Source organism: Sparus aurata, chromosome 19 (genome assembly GCF_900880675.1).
Source record: "Sparus aurata chromosome 19, fSpaAur1.1, whole genome shotgun sequence".
NCBI lineage: Eukaryota > Metazoa > Chordata > Actinopteri > Spariformes > Sparidae > Sparus > Sparus aurata.
Genome location: NC_044205.1, coordinates 28284022 through 28290021, shown reverse-complemented (window position 1 = coordinate 28290021; position 6000 = coordinate 28284022). Strand labels below are relative to the sequence as shown.

Genomic DNA, 6000 nt, shown 5'->3' with positions numbered 1-6000 from the left:
TTCACATCCTCTTCTGTGTCTTCATCATCCCGGATGTGAGTTGTAGGTTTTGTAACAGAGTTATCCAGCTCATCTGTTCCTGAAGCGAGTTTGTGGCTGCGGCCTCTGACCTCTTATTGTGTTGCAGCTGCAATGATTTCTGGTTCGTTTCCTCTTTCTGTGGGTGGATGAGCTGCGTTTGTTATTTTCTCTGCATCTTCCTTATATTTAAACCAAAATGGCCGCTCTGGAAGAAGCTCTCTTTTATTTAGAAGCTCTGAAACCGAAAGTTTGAAACCATTTGATGGACGTGGGATGAACTGAACTTACCACAAGATTTTGAACATTTCAGTAAATATTGCAGCACGTCAACAGTGAAATATTCATGTCGCTCAGAGAACATCACTAATAGATGATTTTGGGGGGAATGTTCCTTTAATGTCGAGCGTTTCTTTCCTTCTCGCCGTCCTGCAGGTGAAGTACAAGAAGGACTTCGAGGAGAGTAAAGGCCGAGGGTTCAGCATCGTGTCCGACACGCCAGAGATGCAAAGACTCAGAAGGACTCAGGAGCAGATCAGTATCGTATGTACACACACACACACACACGCACACACACACACACGCACACACACACACACGCACACACACACACGCACACGCACACACACACACACACGCGCACACACACACACACACACACACACACTCACACACGCACACACTCACACACGCACACAAAGAAATATGTCTGTTTTTTCTGGTGTTTATTGTATTGGAGAGTGTGTGTGCATGAAGTGAAGCGTGTGAGAGGAAGTGAGGGGTGCACTGTGGTCAGTGAGCACAATCACACACACACACACACACACACACACACACACACACACACACACACACACACTCTTCTTCTTCATCGAGCCCTCCTGTGATGACGACGTCGGCCGTTTGAAGAGGAGCTTCTCCTGAAAGTGTGAGTGACTGTTTTTTATTTCCAGACTTGATTCAGGTTCAGTTGTTGTTGATTTACACATTTTATAAAAGGCAACAGACAAAAAGACGTGAAGAAGTGTTAAAGGGTGACAGTGTGCTGCAGTGTTGGATCATGGGAGTTGTAGTTGTCTTCATTGTTAAAGGATAACGCCACACATTTTCCACATTGTCACTCAGTGGCTTAGTTGCATTGTGGGTAATGAATTTAGTGATCTTTTTTATTTTTTAAACAGCTTCTAAGAATAAGAGTTAATTGTTTCTGTATCATAAATCCTTAGATGTTTCTATACGTGGTGTGTGTGTGTGTGTGTGTTGTGAGTGTGTGTGTGTGTGTGTACAGATGCCCGACCCGTGTGTGTCCTGATGACCCAGTGACCCTCAGCAGACGATCAAAGGTAGTGTGTTCATCTTTCAACCTACAAGGACGTTTAGAGTCCCGGACGACTTCTGTGGTCTCATTAAGACACTTTGTGTGTTTTTACTGACATACTGAAAATATCTGAAGCCAATTAAAAGCAGCCAGTCATAATTTGGTGTCCTCAGGGGATCAAGTGTTGGATCAAGTTTTAATTCTGTATCCAGGATTAGTTATAATTATTAGTTCAACATCCTCCCAGTACTCAAGTAAAAGTGACTTTACTGACCTCAGATTACCTCAGAACCCAGTAGACTTAGAATTTTCAGTTAAAACTTTTTAGTTTGTACAACTGAAATGTAATAGTCTACCTCACTTTGTAATTCCTGACTTCTGGAAAGTAAAATCAGCTTTTAAACTTCACAGTGTAGCTCCAAAAGTATTTAACATTTTTTTAGTTGTATTTTAATTTAGAAACATGAAACATTAACACAATAAACCCTTAAAACTGTTTAACTCACCAGCGCTCCTCTTAATACGTCAACATTGAGTCCACATTGTTCTGCCTTCTTCTTCTTCTTCTTCTTCTTCTTGTTCTTCTTCTTCTTGTTCTTGTTCTTTTTGTTCTTGTTCGTCTTGTTCTTCTTCTTCTTCATCATCTTATTCTTCTTCTTCGTCTTCTTCATGTGCTTCATCTTCTTCCTCGTCTTGTTGTTGTTGTTGTTGTTGTTGTTGTTCTTCTTCTTCTTCTTCTTCTTCTTCTTCTCCTCCTCCTTCTTCTTCTTGTTCTTCTTCGTCTTCTTGTTCTTGTTCTTCTTCATCTTGTTGTTGTTGTTGTTCTTCTTCTTCTCCTCCTCCATTGCTGTCTCTATTCCCTGCCTGTCCATCTTCCTCTCCCCCTCCTCTGTCTACCTGACCGAGTGATCGTATTATTCCGCTGCGTTAACACGCCACATTCTCTCTCCTCATTTGCTCCGCTTTAATTAACACACACACAAATCGCCTCTCTTTTAAAATGGTGTGACATTCAGCAGCCCACACATGTTTATTGTATTACTCAGCCCTTTTCAAGCTTGACCTGGTGATGGAGGAAGAGGAGGGTAGTAGGAGGAAGAGGAGGGAGGTCTCGAGGAGGACTGATGTTTGAGTACAGCTGAATTTAGATTGTGTCGTTCAGTGTTTCAGTGTTTCTTCTTCCTGGTTCACATCAGGACGAGATCACAAGGATTTCTCGCAGGAAAAGCTTTGTGTTCATTAACAACATGAGAGAGAAAGCGTCTGGTCAACGAGGCAGGCTTCAGTTTTGTTTTGTTTTTTTTTTACCACCAATGAAAACTGTGTCTCCCAATTTAGCTTCAAAAAGAGACAGATTTCTACCAAAGCCATTTGTCCCTGGAGAACCTCGTGTGCTGCTGATTCTGATAGAGACTGCAAACATGAGGGGCAGCCAGGACTCAGCTGTTATTCAGGCCACTAAACTAATGATGTGTTTAAAGACCTGATTAATTAGTTGTCCTCTGATCCCGTCAGCATTCGTCTCATGTTTTATTGGTTTGTTGCTGTGCAGATTTCTGCAGCCTGCAGAATATCACAGAGAGTTTCTACACTCAGCTGTATTAATATTCAACAGTAATTAATCCACAGTTACTCCAGATATGTATGACAGTGTTCTGAAACTGATACAGTTATTTAAATAGCTTATTCCATTTAATAATTGGATTTATGCCTTAACCAGAAATTAGCATTTTCCAATCAATATTCAGAGGTTAAAACAATCATCCACAATATGAACCTCAGTTATCCTACACATGAATCACAGAGCTGAGCTACAGACCAACACTTAAAGGAGCAGTTCATCTGAAAATGTAAATCCAGTCCTCCTCCTGAGGATATAAAGTCCTCCTCTCCTCCTCCTGATGATATAAAGTCCTCCTCTCCTCCTCCTGATGATATAAAGTCCTCCTCTCCTCCTCCTGATGATATAAAGTCCTCCTCTCCTCCTGATGATATAAAGTCCTCCTCTCCTCCTCCTGAGGATATAAAGTCCTCCTCTCCTCCTCCTGATGATATAAAGTCCTCCTCACCTCCTCCTGATGATATAAAGTCCTCTCCTCCTCCTGATGATATAAAGTCCTCCTCTCCTCCTCCTGATGATATAAAGTCCTCCTCTCCTCCTGATGATATAAAGTCCTCCTCTCCTCCTCCTGAGGATATAAAGTCTCCTCTCCTCCTCCTGATGATATAAAGTCCTCCTCTCCTCCTGATGATATAAAGTCCTCCTCTCCTCCTGAGGATATAAAGTCCTCCTCTCCTCCTCCTGATGATATAAAGTCCTCCTCTCCTCCTCCTGATGATATAAAGTCCTCCTCTCCTCCTGAGGATATAAAAGTCCTCCTCTCCTCCTCCTGATGATATAAAGTCCTCCTCTCCTCCTCCTGATGATATAAAGTCCTCCTCTCCTCCCTCCTGATGATATAAAGTCCTCCTCTCCTCCTGATGATATAAAGTCCTCCTCTCCCTCCTCCTGATGATATAAAGTCCTCCTCTCCTCCTCCTGATGATATAAAGTCCTCCTCTCCTCCCTCCTGATGATATAAAGTCCTCCTCTCCTCCTCCTGATGATATAAAGTCCTCCTCTCCTCCTGATGATATAAAGTCCTCCTCTCCTCCTCCCTGATGATATAAAGTCCTCCTCTCCTCCTCCTGATGATATAAAGTCCTCCTCTCCTCCTGATGATATAAAATCCTCCTCTCCTCCTCCTGATGATATAAAGTCCTCCTCTCCTCCTCCTGATGATATAAGTCCTCCTCTCCCTCCTCCTGATGATATAAAGTCCCTCCTCTCCTCCTGATGATATAAAGTCCTCCTCTCCTCCTCCTGATGATAATAAAGTCCTCCTCTCCTCCTCCTGATGATATAAAGTCCTTCTCTCCTCCTCCTGAGGATATAAAGTCCTCCTCTCCTCCTCCTGATGATATAAAGTCAGAGAAGATTTCTGCTTAACAGTGATAACAACAAATCTGGTTTACTTAAAAAACTAAATGAGTGAACGAGACACAGCAGTTTCATGGAGGCACATATGTACCAGACCTTGGCGGAGGTATGCACTCTACTGAGTGCTGCATATGTTTATGAAGTAAAAGTGACTCCATTGTGCAGACGATGCAGTGTTCCTGGTGATAGATGAGCCTGTTGTTGTTGTTGTTGATCTGTTAGTGTTGGCTGAGGGACAGTCGGGTCCTCTGAGCTCCGTCTTCATCAGGTCCTGTTTACCTCAGCTGCCATCTGACACCGATCACGCTGCCAGACTACCTGCTGACTCTCACACAGAAGTTATTGATCCTTACAGTGAGTAGATATCTGTGGGAGACGATTTTATGTTCCTCATCTTTCCTCTAGTTTGTCTAATTTCTCTCTCCTCTCAGTGTGTTGCCTTCATATCTCAGGATCATGGCCAGATGACTCCACATGGTTCTCACCTTTTTATAGCCACACACACCATCCAGTCGGTCAGCAGACACAGACAGAGGAAGCAATATCTACATTATGATCAGTAACCAGAACAGATGCATTTAAAGGGATATTCCGGTGTAAATTTAATCCATGGTCTAAATCACCGTGAAACTGTGTTAGACTCCCTCTCGAGAGATCAAGTTAGCAGACCGCTTATTTACGGAGTTTTATCAACCTCAGAAACGACCGCACGACAACAATACACTGCAGTAAATGGATCCAAATATAAACCGCCACCAAAAAGCCACAAATAATGCTCAGAACAGCACCAAACTTCAGCAACAGTACAAATAGGGTCTCAGCACATAGTCCGGGGCATCTAACCTCCGCTAGCTTAGCTGGATTTCTACTGAAAAGCTGACTAAATTTACCACTCTTCTGCAGCAGCTTCCTGTTGACGGGAAGTCCCGACGAGTCGATTACCGAGTGCAGTAGAGTTCCGCGGCTCATGGATGAAAATGTATGATTATGACTCCATGGAAAAGCAATCAAAGTTCATATGTGTCTTACCTGCCAGTTTATAACAGTTATTATCGAGAGCGGACAGGGAAAAGAACGGAATTGAGCATTTCTAACCGCACTCGGTAATCGTCACGTCGGGACTTCCCCGACCCGGAAGCTGATGGAGGAGAGTTGAAGTCTGTTTTTAGCTTCACAATAGAAATCCAGCTAAGCTAGCGGAGGTTAGATGCCCCGGACTATGTGCTGAGACCCTATTTGTACTGTTGCTGAAGTCAGATGCTGTCTACTTCAGTTGTTTAGCTGAATGCTAAAGGACGGAGGAGATGATGACTGTATTCACATTTTTGGGTGAACTGTTCCTTTAACTCTTCAGCTGAAAATGAACATCTAGCCAAAAGAGATCTTTGTACTTTTTACTGTACAGTCAGTGTCAGTTCTGATCTTTTGAGGCAGGAAGATTTGGAGAAAACTTCTCTTCATCTCCAGCTGGAACTAAATACCTAAAAGTTTAACATCTGATATTGTGAATAAGATGCTACATTCCTTCCAGCTGACGATATTTTCTGAAATCACCTTGAACCCCTCAACCTTCACACACACACATAAAGAGACACACACTGTACCCGACGCTGGCACTGTGATTGCCATGAAGGGCACAGCGGTGATAAGGTCTTGAGTAGAGGGCTAAATGTGGAAGTTAAAG

At 43.0% G+C, this 6000-nt stretch overlaps 1 protein-coding gene across 2 annotated transcripts in view; it reads left to right on the top strand.

The window, feature by feature from the left end:
• The first annotated feature begins 677 nt into the window (after positions 1-677).
• The window catches only part of LOC115569869 (nebulin-like), a 58608-nt gene continuing 53285 nt past the window's right edge, over positions 678-6000 (top strand). Inside the window, exons 1-2 of one of the 2 annotated variants that reach the window (XM_030398063.1) lie at positions 678-1361; positions 4539-4670. The gene's annotated coding sequence lies outside the window, so the exon portion shown is untranslated. The remainder of the gene's footprint in view (positions 1362-4538; positions 4671-6000) is intronic. The other variant, XM_030398064.1, reaches the window with a different exon arrangement.